The sequence below is a fragment of the Schistocerca gregaria genome, chromosome 6, assembly GCF_023897955.1.
Source record: "Schistocerca gregaria isolate iqSchGreg1 chromosome 6, iqSchGreg1.2, whole genome shotgun sequence".
In the NCBI taxonomy this organism is placed as follows: domain Eukaryota; kingdom Metazoa; phylum Arthropoda; class Insecta; order Orthoptera; family Acrididae; genus Schistocerca; species Schistocerca gregaria.
In genome coordinates this window covers 515,132,798-515,154,539 of record NC_064925.1, presented here as the reverse complement: position 1 = coordinate 515,154,539, position 21,742 = coordinate 515,132,798, and the positions used below count along the sequence as shown (strand labels likewise).

Here is a 21,742-nt window from a genome sequence, read left to right as displayed (position 1 = left end):
TCTCTCTCTCTATCTCTCTCTCTCTCTCTCTCTCTCTCTCTCACACACACACACACACACACACACCACTAGCCGAAGACTGCTGAATTCTTTCGCAAAAGACGTGATTCGGCTACATATTCCATTACCATCACAGATATCAGACTAGCGCAGGTAAACTTCGTACGACATGGTGTACAACCAAACTTTTTTGACGACAGAAAGTAATCGTTGCAACTCGTTCTATGGATACATAAATATAGCATTATAGTCTCACTCTCTTCCGTAGTGCAATGGTAACGTTACAGTCTACTGTATGAAAGTGTGTAGATTAGAATACCGCTGGGCGATTATAATTTTACTCTTAAATATTTACCAAAACGACTATTATTATTTTCAACTAATTGGTTTCAATCTTTTTTTCTTTTAATCTTTTGTTGCATCGTTTTCATCAACCTTTATTTTATTTCCTCTTATTTTTCTTCCTACGATTCGTCTTTCTTTTTGAATCTGCTTGTGTCGCCTATACCCTGTAAGACTTCCAACCACGATTATTCATCGGTCGGTATCGCGTCAGCTAGCATAGCAAAAGCGAGTAGTTACAATTTGCTTTTAGGGGTGAAACTGAATTTTTTCTGTCTCGAGTTTGCACGTACGCATCAGCTTTAAAAGCCGTGAGCAAAGCGAGCGTGATTAATAGTTCAGCCGCAGGTTGCTCACCGCCGTTTTCTCTGATACATGCACATCAAGAGGCTGTGGTTAGGTTAAAACACGAGTATAAATTTAGGGTACAAAACGCGTTGTATGCCACAGTTCCGTCAGCGGTCATCTAAAATCAGTCATGAACAGATCATCTTGCGTTTCCGCCACTACCTGATGGCAGTAGCTTCCGACATTGCTCCGCGTTATATGAACAGCATCTCATTTCAGCACTTGGTAATGACACGCCATGTTTGCATGTCGCCTCTAAACGAGCGATAGCCGATGTAGCAACACTGTAGCGCCAAGTATCAGACGTTAACTATCAAGTAATTTTAAACGAACTATAAAATTACTATTTCTCAATGGAGACTGGGAAATAGACATTTTACATAAACACAGCATCAAAAATAATGGAAAAGTTAAGCTTGGCCTTCCAAGTATTCACAGGAGCATCGAACGAGTATACTGATTGTTTACACTGAAAATGAAGCGAAAAATCACGTGATTAATTATAAGTATCCTCGTTGCAATTAAAAAATCGTTGTCCTAAATCGACAGAAATTATTGTCCTGCGTTCAGCAATATAAAAAAATAGTAATTATACACGGACATGTATTATGACCGAAAATTGTTCTAATCGCCCTAGAAGTGGAGTTATTACCATTTTCCCCCACGCCTGCAAAGGAAATGGGCGGCCGCTGAATGCATCTAACACCCTCTCGTGACTTCCTGGCGAACTGCTTGGGATTTTCTCGGCCTGTTACGTATACAGCGCCATATGTTACGTATACAACGAGTGTGCAAGAGTTGGCTACATTGTTTTCTGTGACAAATGAAGCGCTAAGAGGCTCAAACAAACTTTGGGTTCAAGTAAGTTCAGTGATGGAAAGACAATAGGAGGGAGAGGCAGGCTTACTGATGAGGTGACTGAACGTCTACAGAGATACTATGGGTATGCTATAAGGCAAACTACTAGTAATGTTAGTGACATGCGAAAAGCAGTGTGGGCATTTTTCCTTCATACTGCCTCTTCCAATGAATACCCTCAACACAGCCTGTGCCCAAATGATTCCTGGTGCAATTATAATGTAAAAAAGGACTATGGTCACAAACATGGTTTGCCAGCAGCTGTGATAAATGCAATAAAACCAATTTTTCGTGACTTAGCACAGTCAGAATTGTTACACAAATGTCTACACGGAAAGACGCAGAATCCTAATGAGAGCGTAAACAATCTGATTTGGAAAGTGATTCCTAAAAGGGTGTTTGTAAGCATAAAAACACTGCACTTTGGCATTTATGGTGCAATAGCAACCTACAACCAAGGGAACAGTGTGAAGTGTGAAGTTCTGAAGGCATTAGGATTTACTGCTGGGAGTGAACACTGTACGAGCACTAAGAAATATTGACCGAGTAAGGATAAGAGGAGCAGAAAGAAGAGAAAGGCATATGAAGTATGATGGAACAACAGACCAGAAAAGAAGACAGAAGAGGAAGCTTTTGGAGGATGAAAGAGAAGACCCTGATAATCCATCCCATAGTGCAGGGATGTATTGAGAAACTTTGATAGCCATTTCCCGTAAATCAGAATTTTTCGAATATAAGGAACATTTTTTTCAAAATCCACTCAAGCTAGAGAGATGAAATTTTCATACAGCACTCCTAGTGGTCAAACTTACATTGTAACACAGCCATTTGGCAATATGTTCAGTAGTTTCATTTCAGTTTAATTATAAAGCAATTATTTGTAAAAAAATTAGGTCATTAATAAAAAAAATAATTGGAAGGAAACTAGAAAAGATACTCCAAAATCCCTCTGTCATAACTGCAATACTAAACCACTCTATACGTAAAAAAATTGAAATTTTTTCTATTTGGGAGTTTATTCATAAATTTTCCTCAAACTTTGTGATTTTAACATGGGCAGCATAGGCACCTCCGGCTCCCCTTAAGTGGTCGCCGGCGTAACTCCCGCAGCGCGGTTTCGCTACGCCGTTGTGGAGCAGGCTTTTCAAAAGAGACTCAACTTGCGTTCCCTTTTCTACCTTCCACTCAAAGACATGCATTGTATAAGAATGGTGTATTAATTACCTTTGATTTACGTTAGGTGTCATCTTCACCTTCTCATTGCGATTTTTAAAGGTCTCATGTGAGGTGCGAATCTGACCATTTATTCTGCCACCTTACACGGTCAAACAAAGTTTTCTGAAGTGGTTGGAGGGACGTGGCATCATCCCTAACACAATAGTTCTGTGGTTGGTAATTGTAACAGGGGTCCCGATAACTAATCACATAATTTTTTGCTTCAGTATTTAGTGTGACAAATTTATATAGTAGTTCGGTCATCTTGTGAATACTGTTAAACATCTGAATGGAAATCAGAGTGACTCCTTGATGCGACAGAATTTCTCCAGATTAGCACTGAAAAGACGCACGTGTAGTTGTGCAAAACCTGGTATTTGTAGCGCTGGGCGTTGACAGCGTTCCTGCGATCTCAACGATGATGTTAAGCTTCGTACATTCATATATACATCCACCCCCTCACGAAGTGTCTGTTCGCAATATATTCCTATAACTGGACCTGCAAGCAATTTCCGTTCGTAAACTGTAGTGCGATTATTATGCGAAGACCATTTTCCTTCATTCATAACCAAATCTCGATGTTTAGGACTGTACAGTAAATGAGTACGCCTCTGCAACACGGATGGACACAGTGCCGGGCGTGCGACGTACTAATTGCTGTCTTTCACCGTTGAACGTCATGGAGTTAGGTCCAAACTCGACACAGAGGGGGTGGTTATTCATGGTAGACTTTTTATTGATCTGCGATGAACATTTGTCTCTGAATGGTCAATCAAGCTTGGAAAAGACACTTTGCGAGACACCCAGTGCTGCTGATACCACAACCTGTGTCTGACAAACTTCAAGGATCCAGAAGATTCTACTCTATTCAAATAGTGCTCGTGGTATTAATTTGTAAATTTTACCAAGACACAATACCCTACTCGCAACGCAACTGAGTGGATGACAATGGTGATATCGATCTAACGCACTGCTTTTCGTTGCCTACGAATCACGTGGCTATTCCAACCTAAGAGCGCATGTTGCTCAAAAATATAGCACGCATCCATTTCGTGCAAAACCATGATGTGTGATTACTTTCTCTTTTCAGACTTTGGACATAACATTTATTACTTCGAATCAACATTCGCAATTTTGTTCCAGTTTTCCAGTAATTATTAAAACAATGAAAAACGGATTTTTTTCTTAGATAAAAAAATTGGCGTATGTAACGTAAAAAAGTGCTTTAACTTAGGGGACCTGGACGTCATCAGGGCACAATAAATAGAACATTTTGTTTTTTTATTTAATATAACTCTGATTCTAACAGTACTAATTATATATGTATCACCTTTGTATATATTCCTGTTTAAATGCATTTTTAAAGGAGATGTGGGGCATGTTTTTGTAAATGCCTAGCTGTCAGACTATGGACAAAAACAAACATGTACACCCTATGCCACAAACAAGTTCGAATTAAAGCCAATATATATGGAAATCCTGCAGACTCTAAACTCATAGAAAAATGTTTGTACGGCAAAACGCAGAAACCGAATGAAAGTTTCAGTGGTTGCATTTGGGAGCGATTGCCAAAAGCTGTTTGTTTTGTTGGTGTATCGGCTTTTCAGACTGGTGTGGTGGGCGCCATAATATGCTTTAACGGTGGAATAACAAGCAGATTATAAACCACAAACTACACATCAAAACTGAGGACAACATGAAAAATTTGTTTCTACTTGTGGAAGGGCAATGTGTCACTGAACTGAAAAAGAAGAAAAAAAAACCACTTCTTGAGAAGCGAGACAAAGGAGGCCAGAATAACAAAGAAATAAAACTACATAAGATGAAACGTACACTCAGAATCGACAAGATCATGGAACTGGAATGTTTTGACATGTTGTCATTGAGAATAAAACGACAAGTTTGAGTTACCTGTAACCATCATTTTCCCAAACTCATCCAATATTAAAGCTACAAGAATAAAATTTTGCGGAAGAAATAATAATAATAATAATAATAATAATAATAATAATAATAATAATACAGTTAATGCCTTCACAGTGAACCAGGTTATTCAACGATGTATTAAACGTTTTAAGTTGCAGCATATCATATGTTCTGAAATTATTGGGGGAAATTTTCTATTACAGACCCAAAACAAGATGTTAGCAAATATCTCTCGTTTATTCTTTTAGTAGGTTAGTAATTAAAATAATAAATTTTGTTTTCACCTTTTATTTTAAATATTGTGGGGGTACCTAAAATAAAAATTCCTCGTAATTCAGTATGTAAGATAAACATCAGTTTTCACTTCATTAAGAATTCCATAGTACTCAAATTTTTGTCACACACAGGTCACAATCGGCCGCTATCCGTCATGTCACTCTTTCAAATACGCGCGCCGCCAGTTACGTCGCCGCGTTTCGTACAGCCGCCACCGCGGCACGAGGGCGCTGCCACGAATGATTACGCCGCTGCCAATGACATGCAAGCATCTTCGGAGCTCCAAGGACGAGTGCACTTAAGCTCTAACATTTATGCACTGAACCCATTTTTTGTGTCTGCCAGTTGAAAAACATTTACAAACTTTCATAGTAGCCAGGGCTCGACATCATCTGAATGGGCATTATACTGAAGAAAGAAAGATGTATAAATCTGCGGGACCTCTACAAGTTTCAAATCTACAGTTAGCAAATGACGCTACAACTAGTGCAACCAAGTTGTGTGTTATGTTTACTATTTGATATTGGGTGTAGAATAAATTAATATCTGAATTCTCTGTTCATGAATTGCATCTATTCCTCGCTCCTATATGCACAATAGAACCAGAGTGCAAAGGAAAACATAACAAAACTTATTATTTAGTTGAAGTTTCATTTCAATAAGAAGTATTAAATTTTATATTTCAGGATACTAGTAAACATTACAGATCATGACGTCCACGTCCCCTTAACCTGGAAAGACGCTAGACAAGGTTTTTTTCACACTAGAAGTATTTTTGCAAGATAACGTTGATACTAGGGACATAAAAACATATTAGAATAACATTTAGCAAAGTATATAGGGGTGGAACGATTAAAAATCGTGTCATGTACCAAATCGACTGTCCTCCTTTCCAATTAGCAGTGTTGCTGCGTAATCTCTCAGGGTACGCTGTCGGTGCGGTAGCAAATAGGGTTTCCTGGCGAGACGAGCACACACAACTCGAACACCTCGGCCGCCATCGGCCATTCATGGCGCGAGACCGCTGCTGGACCCGCGCCATCGCGCCAGCTTTGCGGAGGGACGTCCAATCTGCGCAGCCCACCGGGTCGCGTACCGCCGCAATCTGAATGCATCAGGCGCGCTCGCAATAACACGCTTCGCAGACGCCGGGTCTTCGTCCACACTGCACGCAGCATACACTACACCAGTTTCTTCTCAAGCCCTCCCGGTCACGTCTGCACCAAGTGTGCTACTGCATTACCGGCCCCAGTGTCAATATATACACCCATGGCCTCTTCTACGTTTCTTTACTTACCACGGTTTAGTTACACGTATTACATTACGAAGAACGTTTGAAGTTTCATAGGCGATCGACAGTCATGACGTTACCGACAGATCTAACCTACTTTCGACATGGAACTATCAACATCCAGAGCTACATTTATACTCCACAAACCAACTCACGTTGTGTGGCGAAGGGTACTTCTAGGGCCACTATTATTTCCTCACTTTTCTGTTCCAGGTACCACCGGCGCGCAGGAAGAATGACCGTCGATAAACAAAAGTATGGCTTCTAATTTCCCTGATCTTGTTTTTATTTCGCTAGACTTGTCTACGATGAACTAATATGTTAACAGACTCTTCTTGGAACATATGCTCTCGGAATCACAGCAGCAAACCTCTCAATGCTGCACTATAAGAAAGTCCGCTCAAAACTAGCTCCCATGTCGTAGAAAAATGTTGGATTCACAGAAAACGATGTTATTATGACTCCTAAATGGTGACGTGATAAAGTATTTGTGGAAAAAATAAATTTAAAGTTTTAAAATCGTATAACAGCGTTAGTACCAACCTTCTCACGCGACACCGTATTTCAGAGGCTTCTAATCATTTCATCTCTGTCTTCCCCACCACCCAACGTTTCCCATCCATGCAGAGCAGTTCTCCAAACATATATTTTCATCAATCTTCTTCTGGTAACAAGTAACAGTTCTTTTTGTAGTAAGTCTTCTTGTATTGCGCTACCTTTGCCACTATTTTTACTAACATCTTCCTCCAGTATCCGCTCTACTTTATAGTTACCTAAACGAACATACTATTGTAAGACTTTATACAAAATTGCTCTAAACTATCCTTAAATTATACTATGATAACGACCAGAAACATGAAGTGCTTAAAGTACACCTGTAGCTAATTTCCAACTGCCCTGGGGTTACTGTAAGTCCTTCACAACCTTTGAACCTCAATCTTTCGGAGAATGCACGAAGGTTTCAGGAGTAAGTAAAATGCAAACGTTAATTACTTCGAAAGATGAACTAAAATGGAGACTGAAGCAAAAGCTAATCAAGTATTCAAGGCCGAATACACCATAAAGAGAGCAGGAAATATGAAAATATGGTTCAAATAAGTATTAATAATAATAAGATATACTGTTTTCTTGAATTAGATGGGTAGGTGGCGTAAAAATGAGTAGGTACTGAATAGAATTGGGGAGAAAAGGGATTCGTGGCATAACACGACAAAAAGAAGGGATCAGCTGATTGGACTCATTCTGAAACATCAAGGAATCGTCAATTTAATACTGGAGTGAAGTGTGGGCGGTAAAAGTTGCAGCGGGAGACCAAGAGAATAAGCAGGCTCAAATGGACGTGAACTGCTGTAGTTACTTGGAGATGAAGAGGCTTGTACATGATGGACAACAACGTGAAGGGTTCCTTCAAACAACTCTTCGGACTGAAGACCACAGCAGCAGCAACAACAACAAGAATCTTGTGTCATTTATTTGTTCATGGCAAGTGGTGGTATACTTTACTGCCAGTTTACGAGCCCTCGTTATACTTTTACATCTTTATTCATATCGTAAATATTATTTACGAACTGCATGCAGAAGAAATGCAAAGCTACCGTACCGCCACACAACTCTCTTCTTTTATACAGGGTGGTCCGTTGATAGTGACCGGGTCAAATATCTCACGAAATAAGCATCAAACGAAAAAACTACAAAGTACGAAACTCGTCTAGCTTGAAGGGGGAAACCAGATGACCCGCTAGATCGCGTTGCCATAGGTCATACGGATATCAACAGCGTTTCATTTTTTATTAATAGGAACTTCCATTTTTTATTACACATTCGTGTAGTACGTAAAGAAGTATGAATGTTTTAGTTGGACCACTTTTTTCGCTTTGTGACAGATGGCGCTGTAAGAGTCACAAACGTGTAAGTACGTGGTATCAGTGCCGACGGTATTTGCTTCGTGATACATTACCCTTGTTAAAATGGACCGTTTACCAATTGCGGAAAAGGTCGATATCGTGTTGATGTATAGCTATTGTGATCAAAATGCCCATCGGGCGTGTGCTATGTATGCTGCTCTGTATCCTGGACGACATCATCCAATTGTCCGGACCGTTCGCCGGATAGTTAGGTTATTTGAGGACACAGGAAGTGTTCAGTCCCATGTGAGACGTCAAACCACGACCTGCAACAAATGATGATGCCCAAGTAGGTGTTTTATCTGCTCCCGCGGCTAATCTGCGCATCAGTAGCAGACAAATTACGCGAGATTCGGGAATCTCAAAAACGTCGGTGTTGAGAATGCTACATCAACATCGATTGCACCCTACCATATTTCTATGCACCAGGAATTGCATGACGACGACTTGAACGTCGTGTACAGTTCTGCCACTGGGCAAAAGAGAAATTACGGGACGATGACAGATTTTTTGCAAGCGTTCTATTTAGCGACGAAGCGGCATTCACCAACAGCGGTAACGTAAACCGGCATAATATGCACTATTGGGCGACGGAAAATCCACGATGGCTGCGACAAGTGGAACATCAGCGACCTTGGCGCGTTTATGTATGGTGCGGCAGCATGGGAGGAAGGGTAATGGGCCCCCATTTTATCGATGGCAATCTAAATGGTGCAATGTATGCTGATTTCCTAAGTAATGTTCTACCGATGTTCCTACAAGATGTTTTACTGAATGACAGAATGGCGATGTACTTCCAACATGATGGATGTCCGACATAGCTCGCGTGCGGTTGAAACGGTACTGAATAGCATATTTCATGACAGGTGGATTGGTCGTCGAAGCACCATACCATGGCCAGCATTCACCGGATCTGACGTCTCAGGATTTCTTTCTGTGGGGAAAGTTGAAGGATATTTGCTATCCTCATGCACCGACAACGCCTGACAACATGCGTCAGCGCATTGTCAATGCATGTGCGAACATTACGGAAGGCGAACTACTTGCTGTTGAGAGGAATGTCGTTACACTTACTGCCAAATGCATTGAGGTTGACGGACATCATTTTGAGCATTTATTGCATTAATATGGTATTTACATGTAATCACGCTGTAACAGCATGCGTTCTCAGAAAGGTACATGTATCACATTGGAACAACCGATAAAAATGTTCAAACGTACCTACGTTATGTATTTTAATTTAAAAACCCTACCTGTTACCAACTGTTCGTCTAAAATTGTGAGCCATATGTTTGTGACTATCACAGCGCCATCTATCACAAAGCGAAAAAAGTGGTCCGACTAAGACATTCATATTTCTTTACGTACTACACGAATATGCAATAAAAAATTGAGGTTCCTACAAAAAAAAAAAAGAAAAAGAAAACGCAGTTTATATTCGCTTGATCTATGTCAGCGCCATCTAGCGGGCCAACAATGGCGCCATCTGGTTTCCCCCTTCAAGCTAGACAAGTTTCGTTCTTTGCAGTTTTTTCGTTTGACGCTTATTTCGTGAGATATTTGGCCCGGTCACGATCAATGGACCACCCTGTATATAAGCATACGAGAAATAATATAAAAACAATTATATTTAGATGGTGGCTGATTACTTGGTTTAATTTCTAGTATTACAAAATTGGCAAACCAAACACGGAAGTTTGTAAAACACCAATGGCATAAAAAGAAAAATACACCAATTCGTATGCACTGTTCTTTGTCTTCAAAGGTTGAAATCTACTATTTATCATTTTTGTCTGTACCAGGTCTCGACATCGCTCCCACACTGCGTGATGTCACAGTTCTTCGAAATACCTGCAAGGCGAAACTCGCACCCCTGCTTCCAAGAGCGTCCCTTGTTTCTTGCGTAAGCTGAACCTTAGAGATACAGTAACGCAAACTGGGTGTAGAATTACTTAGAGCGCACCTCGTGTTCATTTCTAGGGTAAGAGCGAGCGCTGCGTCTGCAGGACAGCAGAGGCCGTACATCTTCTCCAAACGCGGCGTGCCGGCAGACAGGAGGGCAGTGCGTTCCGCAGTCTACTTGGCCGGCGTGCTCAGCAGGGCGTCAAATTACAGCCGCTGTCTGCAGGCGCTGCCCCCCCCCCCCCCACCTCCCTACCACCCACACACACGCCGGCTTATCGCGCTAATGGACTGCCATTAGGGAGAAAGGACCCGCAGGCCGTCTGCAGGATTAAACCGGGGACGCTGCAGTGGCCAGGCAACGGAGGGACAACAGTGGCGCTACTTCTACACGAAATTCGCCAAGACTGCCAAGTCGCGAACCGCTAACCCTATCTCTGCGTTCCGCCCATTACCAGTTCGTCAATGAGTTGTACCAGATTTATGCAGCTTCCTAACAGGAATATTTGTGCCAACGATAATTTGTTAACGCTTTACTGCAATATATTCTTGACTCCACGGTCGTTCAAAACCAACTGATAGCTTGTTGTAGCATGCCGTGTTCAAAACGTGTAGTTTATAATCACTTCGACACTGTTAGCAGTGGAACGGGATTCAGAACCTAAGTACCTCCTGTCAAGTTTATATCAGATGATACACTAATTTATAGTGAATAATAGCTGGAAGACCAGCAAGTTAAATTTGGGTGTAATCAGGTCAGCACAAAAACGTAACTCCGAAGTCGTAGTTTCTGCCTTTTCGACACGGTCCACTGAAAGTTTACGATCCTTCAACCTGATTAATCGAACATTTTAATCTTGTCGTCTCAGTAGTGAAGAACAAGATACGTCCTCTCTCAATCGTTAATAAATTACGCTATTTATGTGATACTTTCGCACGCCGCATAACCTTAAGTGTGCCTCACAATCGAAGTATGTATAAAAGAAGATTTTACGTTTGCTGTATAGCATCCCAATGAGATCGCTTGGAGGAGGGATAAGTGTAATGATAGCCATCCCAAAGACAAGTCTATCCATGTATGGTCCGGTGATTTGGGGAGAGACAAAGAAGACGAATGCCCTTGGCAACTACAGCTGTAGGTTCCACACTCGCTAGTAGTGAGACGGTCAGGATGTTAGACCTCTGCTTCCACTTTATTGTTCTTCTGGCGTCTTTTAAGAATACAGGCTTTCGGTGCGGCTGTGGGTTAACTTACACACGGAGCACATTAAGAAGGTAACAAAGTGCAGGGAGAACAGGAAAATGGCTAAGCAAAAAAAGCAGGCAAAAATGATGAGAAACACGACCATCTCAATATGAAAATAATAAAAACAGTCATTATTTTCGTGAACAGCTTGACACTGACTTGAGTCACCTCCTAGCTTTACCACACATTAGTCTTCATCGACATAGTTCCATGTTGCGCGCACCCCCCCCCCCCCCCCACAACGTCTTCATATTTCATCTTCATCTATCAACCTTGCATTACTTGGTTGTCTATGTTACGTCTTATATTCTGCAATTCCTTCGTCCAGTTAACAACGGTTTGAATGGTTTTTAGATATTAAGTTCGTACATCACTGCCGTAACCCATAAATAATACATACTGATTGCATCTTAGTTCCGTGAACACCATTTAGTTTACCAAACACACTTCTGGACATTTTACCCTTTTAGTTATTTTACAGACTATCTCGTCGTTCTCTTCGACAGTCCTGAATGCAAAAAATCAACTTGTACTCTGACTTGATCGTAAATTGAGCAATTTTCTTACCCACCAGTTTACACTACATTATTTTAGACTTTTCATAACTTATTTTCACGCTTAGTTTAAAAATTGCCTTGTAAGATCTACGACTTATGTTTTCTTATGCGACAGGCAAACTCGTCTGCTACCAACAAAACGGAGGTGGTTCACATGTAATCCATTACCAAGCACTGCTACTTCGTTTTTGCTGTTTTAGTTTTGGTTTTTTTGGGGCACAAAACTGCTATGGTCATTAGCGCCCGGTCTGTGACTTATGAAAAGGTAAAAAACGAAAATGGAATCCAGCAACAATGGGAAAGAAACTCAAAAAATTGGACAAACTAAAAGCAGTTGGAAAGCTTAAAAAACCACTACAGAAAGGGGTTGGTTATCCACAAAAAGAGCTTCAAATGACTGACGTCGACTCACTGGCACTAATAAACTCGAGAACGCGATCGGCTGAGCGCGTGTCATCTGCTAAAATGGACGATATTTCAGGCGACAGCTGTAGACGGGCGCGTAACGGAGTAAAATAGGGGCACTCAAGTAAAAGGTGTCTTACCGTCCACAGCTGAGAGCAGTGGGGACAGAGTGGGGGAGGATCGCCGCTTAAAAGATGTCGATGGCCAAAAAGATAATGCCCTATCCGGAGTCTTGTTACAATTACCTAGTGGCTCTGAGCACTATCGGACTTAACATCTGTGGTCATCAGTCCCCTAGAACTTAGAAGAACCTGCGACCGTAGCAGTCACGCGGTTCCGGACTGAGCGCCTTAACCGCGAGACCACCGCGGCCGGCTAAAATTACCTCCTTCCGACGACGCGTTCGGGAGGAAGAGGTCCAAGCACAGGGAAGAGCTTTCACGTCCCGCAATTTATTATGGGGAAGTGTCGACCAATGTGCAAGCCATAAAAGAACAACACGACGACATAAAACACTACGTAGATCGGCGAAGGGAATCGTGCGAATAGCTGGCCGAAGAAGAAAGACTGCAGCCTTGGCCGCTATATCGGCCGCCTCATTTCTACAGATACCAACGTGTCCTGGGATCCAGAGGAACTTCACCGAGACGCCCCCAAAGTGGAGCAAGTGGAGGCAGTCCTGAATCCGATGGACCAGGGGGTGGACAGGGTAGAGAGCTTGAAGACTGAGGAGAGAGCTGAGAGAATCTGAACAGATAACATACTGTATCCGCTGATGGCGACGGATGTATTGGACAGCCTGGAGAACAGCGCAAAGCTCCGCAGTATAAACCGAACACCGGTCGGAAAGTCGAAATCGATTTGGGGTGTCGCCAACAATATAGGCACTCCCTACGTTTTTCCTGTGTCATGTACCGAAATATTTTTTACTGTTTTCGTTCTCTTTTGCTGATGTACTACGTGGAGTTTTCTGTATACAGTTTATTAAGCCATTTTGTGGCATGAAGAATTATTTATAATTTTATCTGTGGTAAAAATAATTGACCATCTTTATAACAAAATTTAAGGTATAAAATTATGATCAGTAAATTAACAATCGCCAGCAGAAACAATATTTGGGTGTATTCCTTTCCAATTCACAATCTTATGCAAACTAGCAAATCATCTCCGAATGGCAGGAATTTAAATGGGTTCCCACACCAATAACAGCGTGCAACTGGTCTACGCAGCACCAAATCACTACGCCTCAAAAAGTCAGTAATTAACAAGATTATTTGTGACAACTGCCCCATCTTTTTATCTCAGCCAGACTGACGGAAGCTTTTAATACAGGATCTTCAATCACATGAATTAACGCGGACAGACTGTTTCGAACATTAAAGATAACTTACAGATATTACATACCACCAGCGCAAGTACGAAAATGGGCCTCCCAGAGGAAGTAGAAATATACATGCAAACCCTCAGTTTACCCCAAGACATTCTAAACGAGTAACTAATAAACGATTCCCACATAATTTCCTTCACTTATTCACACAAATATAACACGGATCCAGAACAGTCCGAAATCGGAACAAGAGTACCCTCACTGCAATACAGTTAACTCCTGCACCACACAGCCTCAGAAATACTACAGACGAAAACGAGCAGAGACCAAAATCTATACTCTATATGAACTCTCAGAACATCTCAATAACAAATATTTTTACAAACAGCGTTTCCTAAAATATGTCGTACGTATGATTATATATATTTTTGGTTTTATAATGTTTCGCTAAAATTTCTACTGCTTGGAAATATGAAGAATACAGATTTTAAAAATCCTGAGAACAACTGTCCGGCGTCCTTAAATAGACAGCTAGAACAAATGCAACACCCTCACGAACAAAGTCACCCCCCCCCCTTTTCTGTGGGCAACGCAGACTTGTTTATTCTCGTATGCGATCATAAAAGTGCCGAATGGAATCCAGTGGTAAGATTTTCCCAAGCACCTAGTGCCTTTTGTTCCAATTCTTCAGCAATGGTTCTGGCGGGTCCTAGAGAACGATTAAGTTCCCATTTCGTCATGTTCCATATATGTTCAACTGGCGAGAGATCTGGTGGTCTTACTGGCTAGTGTGCAGCACGAAATGTACACTGTGTAGCAGCAGCCGTAGGTGGACACGCATAGTCCGGCTGAAAAATCACAGCCTGTGCAATGTAGTGGGCACTGGTTACTTTATCCTGCACATACTCCAAATGTGACCTCGATCTGTAACTGACACCACATCCCCTCACATCATAAAGCCCGAAATCGGATCTGTGTGTCATGGGTGAACACACACTAGAATACGCAGCTCATAACGTCCACGCCATACACGTGTACGTCCGTCATTCACACACAGACAGAACCAGAACCCACTCCTATCACCAAAGACTCTCTCCAGTCAGCTCTTCCATGACACGAGAGTAGCCATGATTGGTGTTGTCGTGGTTTTCAGCAGTAGCATGGCCAGAAACACACACGATCTTGATCATGCTACAAGCGGACGGTTCCCAATGGTCCCCGATGACAAAGCAGGTTCAGCATTTGTCCAAATGTCGTTCCTGGACGATAATCGGTAGGCCACTACTAATCACACAATGCTTCCATCTTGACTTGCGTCTGGACTTCACGAAAGTCCAGAACCTGGTCTACTGGCGTGGGTATGTTTCACAGCCCACTGGTGAAAGCAGCGACACCCCTCCGATACGCTGTGTCCAACATTTGCAGCAGTCTGTCGATGCACCCATTCAGCTTGCCTCCCGCAGCCCCACGATGCGACTCCGTTAAAATGGCTCAAGCTTTTCGTCAATGGGACATGGCTGTTCCCTACAATGAACTTTGTCAACACCATACATTTCTAAAGTCAGCACAGTTACCATCTGCAGAGTCAACCCAGAAGATGCGCAGATAGGCCTCATACGCGCAATCTGATCGCCATCTAGCTTGAAAAGCGAATCACAAACGCTACAGCTACATGCTTTATACCCTTGTGCCACTGAACATAGTCCTCGAAGGGGTTGCATTTTTTCCGAGAGTGTAAGTTCATTCTTCAAGAATACGTTTTTGTTGTTTTCAACATGCTGTCTTCGACAAACTTCCTTTGCGTAATTTAGATCCTTTCTCAGTGAGAATTCGGTGACACTTTTGTTTACAGGTGCTCTCTGCTTTGCAAATAAGAACATGGAGTGTAAAGCACAAGTGTGAAGCCCAAGCTCACAAGAACAATATTTTGCAATGTGCTTTTTGTGCCACAGCGATTTGCTGAGAATGTGTGTGCTGTCTACAATGCAACAGTTTTTAGACTGACATAGCGACCATGGCAAAACGAAGAACCGTCCACTGGAACATATAAACACTATTGGCCATTAAAATTGCTACACCACAAAGGTGACGTGCTACAGACGCAAAATTTATCGGACAGGAAGAAGATGCTGTAATATGCAAATGATAAGCTTTTCGGAGCATTCACACAAGGTTGGCGCCGGTGCCACACCTACAACGTGCTGACACGAGGAAAGTTTCCAATCGATTTCTCATACACAAACAGCAGCTGACTGGCGTTGCCTGGTGAAACGTTGTTGTGATGCATCGTGTAAAGGAGGAGAAATGCGTACCATCACGTTTCCGACTTTGAAAAGGTCGGGCCGACCGGTGTGGCCGAGCGGTTCTAGGCGCTTCAGTCTGGAACGGAGCGACCGCTAAGGTCGCACGTTCGAATCCTGCCTCGGGTATGGATGTGTGTGATGTCCTTAGGTTAGTTAGGTTTAAGTAGTTATAAGTTTAGGGGACTGATGACCTCAGACGTTGAGTCCCATAATGCTCTGAACCATTTGAAAAAGTCGGATTGTAGCCTATCGCGATTGCGGTTTATCGTAAAGCGACATTGCTGCTCGCGTTAGTCGAGATCCAATGACTGTTAGCAGAATATGGAATCGGTGGGTTCCGGAGGGTAATACGGAACGCCGTGCTGGATCCCAACGGCCTCGTATCACTAGCAGTCGAGATGACAGGCACCTTATCCGCATGGCTGTAACAGATCGTGCAGCCACTTCTCGATCCCTGAGTCAACAGATGGGGTCATTTGCAAGACAGGAACCATCTGCACGAACAGTTCGACGTTTTCAGCAGCATGGACTATCAGCTTAGAGACCATGGCTGCGGTTACTCTTGACGCTGCATCACAGACAGGAGCGCCTGCGATGGTGTACTTAACGGTGTGTGTGTGTGTGGTCTGATGTTTTCGGGCGCTAAACAGCGTGGTCATCAGCGCCCAAACGCACAGAAACAGGAACACATGCGGTGAAGGGACGAAGGCGGACACCGAACAAGGAGAACGGCTAAAAGACACAGACCTGACGCAGTTCCAAATCCTCACATACATGAATCCAGGTTCTGTTTACAGCATCACGATGGTCGCATCCGTGTTTGGCGACATCGCGGTGAACGCACATTGGAAGCGTGTTTTCGTCATCGCCATACTGGCGATACTGGCGTATCACCTGGCGTGATGGTATGGGGTGCCAATGGTTACACGTCTGGGTCACTTCTTGTTCGTAGATACTGACTTAACCTTTTCGTGAGCCGTGGGAAAAATGCTTCCCACTACAATGAACTCGCTCCTAGTAACGTGGGATTCACAGTTTCCACCTCTGTACGGTGCTACCACCTAGTGAGCACTATAGGGTACTACTTCCAATCGGAAGTTCCCGGCGTTTTTGCTGTATCTTCGCGCTGATGCATTGTATAGCTGAGTGTTGCTCTGTAGAGGAGCCTTTCCGTGCTGTTTGCGTGACATTTTGTGATTTTTTCCTCTAAGCTATACTATAAGGTAAATACTTTTGATTTACCCAAATTTATGAAGGAAAACGTAAAATTGGAACGAGGAGAATTCCAGTTTGAAACAAAAGGAGCCATTTCTGCAGTAAAATGGATGGATAACCACCAAGTCACTTTCTTGTCCTCAATTCATGACCCATGAGAAAAAGCCACAGTGAAAAGTAAAAACAAGGATGGTACTGGTAAGGAGATTTCTTGTCCTGAAGTTGTGGCACAATACAACAAAATAATGGGTGGTGTCGATAAGTCTGATCTACTACGAGAAAGGTATGCTATTGGCAGACGTTCTGTAAAATGTTGGCACAGAATATTTTATTTCCTGGTGGACGTTGCTGCAGTGAACAGCTTTATCCTGTGGAAAATAAGTAAAAGAGAAAGTGAACAGCATGATCAGCTCACATACAGGATCCATCTAGCCAGACAACTGATCGCTGGCTTCTCATCCCAAAAAAGGCGCGGACAAAAACCTGTCTTTCTGGCAAAAAGGGGTAAAGTACCTGAAGATTTTCGTCGTATGGCTGTAGGGGAGCATCGACCTATTTTAGGACAAACCTACTGGACGTGCCGCCATTGTAGTACCAAAGCTGCAGAAAAGAGCACTCGCTGTGTTTGTACATATTGTCAAATACCACTTTGCATAGACCCATGTTTCAGAAAATTTCATGGCAAGTAATTGTGAACAATCATTGTAACAAGAGAAGTAAATTTATCAAATAAATATGACATATATTGAAAAAGTTGTTTTTGTCATTTAACTCCAAGGAAGGGCAGTGGGAAGAATACTTCCCACCTTGTTGTATAACGTCACTTTCACAGCTGGAGCAAATTTGATATTCTGTATGATAAATACACCTATCTGTTAACAACTACCTGTTCTCCATTCATTTAAAAAAACTGCTCAATAATTTTGCCCACGAAAGGGTTAAGGCGGCATGGTACAAGTTCTACGCCATTTAAAACGTCCCACAGCGACGAATGCGCTCTTTTTATAGGGATACTTCAGTCGTAGTGCTTGTACAATACAACAAAACAATTTATTTTTAAACCACCTATTAATCTGTAACGCACCTGGCTTATGTGCAGAATGACTTACTGTAATCGTTGAAAATCCGAATAAGAACACATACATAGTCGACACTTGTTGAACAGGACGAAGGACCGGAACGAGGGGCGCAGGATAGCAACGCGAGGCTGCAAATCTGCTGCAGAGCGAGAGACGAGGTCCCGCAATGAGCTGGAGTCCTGGCGCGACGCTCCGTCTCCTAGCAACCAGGCGCAGCCCGCCTCCTAACGATTCCGCCAGGGGCTTTCCCGGGCTGCGCTGTCAAGGACGGGACCGGCGCCACTGCCAAACAACGCATCTTACGCCGTTTTTACTGCCTGCAGTCAATCCTCAGCGAATAAGGCTAGTAAAGGGAGATTTTTAACACTAGGTAATTATATAGGCCCTACTCTATACAGGGTGTTACAAAAAGGTACGGCCAAACTTTCAGGAAACATTCCTCACACAAAAATAAAGAAAAGATGTTATGTGGACATGTGTTCGGAAATGCTTTATTTCTATGTTAGAGCTCATTTTAGTTTCATCAGTATGTACTGTACTTCCTCGATTCACCGCCAGTTGGCCCAATTGAAGGAAGGTAATGTTGACTTCGGTGCTTGTGCTGACATGCGACTCATTGCTCTACAGTACTAGCATCAAACACATCAGTACGTAGCATCAACAGGTTAGTGTTCATCACGAACGTGGTTTTGCCGTCAGTGCAATGTTTACAAATGTGGAGTTGGCAGATGCTCATTTGATGTATGGATTAGCACGGCGCAATAGCCGTTGCGCGGTACGTTTGTATCGAGACAGATTTCCAGAACGAAGGTGTCCCGACAGTAAGACGTTCGAAGCAATTGATCGGCGTCTTAGGGAGCACGGAACATTTCAGCCTATGACTCGCGACTGGGGAAGACCTAGAACGACTAGGACACCTGCAATGGACGAGGCAATTCTTCGTGCAGTTGACGATAATCCTAATGTCAGCGTCACAAAAGTAGCTGCTGTACAAGGTAACGTTGACCACGTCACTGTATGGAGAGTGCTACGGGAGAAGCAGTTGTTTCCGTACCATGCACAGCGTGTGCAGGCACTATCAGCAGCTGATTGGCCTCCACAGGAACACTTCTGCGAAAGGTTCATCCAACAATGTATCAATCCTTATTTCAGTGCAACTGTTCTCTTTACGGATGAGGCTTCATTCCAACGTGATCAAATTGTAAATTTTCACAATAAAAATGTGTGGGCTGACGAGAATCCGCACGCAATTGTGCAATCACGTCATCAACACAGATTTTCTGTGAACGTTTGGGCAGGCATTGTTGGCGATGTCTTGACTGGGCCCCATGTTCTTCCACCTACGCTCAATGGATCCCGTTATCAAGATTTCATACGGGGTACTCTACCTGTGCTGCTAGAACATGTGCCTTTACAAGTACGACACAACATGCGGTTCATGTACGATGGAGCTCCTGCACATTTCAGTCGAAGTGTTCGTACCCTTCTCAACAACAGATTCGGTGACCGATGGATTGGTAGAAGCGGACCAATTCCATGGCCTCCACGCTCTCCTGACCTCAACCCTCTTGACTTTCATTTATAGGGGCATTTGAAAGCTCTTGTCTACGCAACCCCGGTAGCAAATGTAGAGACTCTTCGTGCTCGTATTGTGGACGGCTGTGGTACAATACGCCATTCTCCAGGGCTGCATCAGCGCATCATGGATTCCATGCGACGGAGGGTGGATGCATGTATCCTCGCTAACGGAGGACATTTTAAACATTTCCTGTAACAAAGTGTTTGAAGTCACGCCGAAACGTTCTGTTGCTGTGTGTTTCCATTCCATGATTAATGTGATTTGAAGAGAAGTAATAAAATGAGCTCTAACATGGAAAGTAAGCATTTCCGAACACATCCACATTACATATTTTCTTTCTTTGTGTGTGAGGAATGTTTCCTGAAAGTTTGGCCGTGCCTCTTTCTAACGCCCTGTACATTTAAAATACCAGTAAAACATAAACACACAGTTTTCAACAATTCTGAAATAATATTTCCAGCTATTACTGGGAGGACAATGTTTGCATTATGCTGCAAAGTGTTTGATAGACAGAAACAGCTACCCCTGTCAGTGTCTTTACAGATTAGGAGGAACACTGTTTCTGGCCAGCTACGGCACACCACCACTTCATGGCTTTAGTTTACGTTTATATTTCGAGCTGTTCTTAAGTCTGAGATTTTGCGATTGTTCAGTAAATAGTCCGATAATGCAGTGGACGGGACAACAAACTGCGGAACTAACAACGTTATATCAATCAGAAGAGCACCTATAAAATGTAAGTAGTACGATTTACAATATCAACAGAGGGACAGAAACGTACGGACAGGAAGAAATATAGCATCAAAGACGCTTCCAGCTTCGAAGAAAGGTGCAACAGAAGCAGATGAACACTGCTCTTCGGCAAACAGGTGGTATGTATTTTGCTAGAACTGCCTCCATTGCATAAAACAATAATGAAACATAAAGTAAACGAAGTGCTATATGATGCAGAGGTGGAACTGTATAGAAAAACTGAAATTGTCAGTGTGTGCGGATGTGACCGGTACGCTGACAACCACTGATGCCCCGACACATACAACCGAGGCAGGATCAAATAATACAACATCTGTAAATTATTATTATCGGATACAAACTCGATAAATATATCTCACACTATGTGTATTTTATTCAGTTACCTTTACCTTTACCTTTATATAATGCTTCAGGCCCTTCGCCAGTGTTCCACAACTTCACGTACTGTCTGCAGCACCGCTTGCTTCATAATGAGAAATGAATATGCTAGACTATGTAATGAAGCTCCCGTAACAGCAGGTCTTTGGATGACTGGAGTGGTTTTCCTAAACTTTTTGTCTTTTTGGAAAAAATTGCCAGAATTAATAAACCTCATGAAGCCGCCTTGGTGAAGTTACGGAAACCGGGGTCCGTCTTCCATATTCATCTCCCGCAGCACGCTATTCCCACCATTACGTCTACAGAATGTACAGTGTGGCCAGAAAATTTATGTACACCGTAACTAATGCGTCAACAACGTTAGACATTTAAAATTTGAAACTCCCATCCTGGTCATTTATATTGCAACAGTGCTGAAGTGAATTGTAACGTGATTACCACGTAACTGTCTCTTGACTGTCCGATGAAAAGAATAATCTTTGGACTGACCATTTCATTGTTCCCCTTTCTGTGTTTGTAGAGAAACGGCAGATACCAGCGACTTCACATTGGCGCAGCGCCTTGTGAAACGTGAATGGATCCACGAAGGGAAGCACGACGAAAATACGGCAAAGGTGATGGATCGGGTTTTTGTACGGTTCCGTACGAAACCACCAAGTCTTCAAACTTTGCTCACGTGGGAGATGACAGTTTTTCGCAAGAGAGTGGTCGTGCATCAACCCGAAGACAAAGGTGTCGAAGTTAGTGAGTCAGCTAAGTGTTCACCCTGCATGTCGACCATAAAGCATGAGAACTTCGAATTAAAACAAACACACTGCAATTCCACATGAATATGGAC

General features: G+C 42.7%; 1 protein-coding gene across 4 annotated transcripts in view; it reads right to left on the bottom strand.

Moving 5' to 3' along the window:
* Positions 1-21,742, bottom strand: part of LOC126277905 (KH domain-containing, RNA-binding, signal transduction-associated protein 2-like) — a 505,341-nt gene that overhangs the window by 405,081 nt on the left and 78,518 nt on the right. The window lies entirely within an intron of this gene.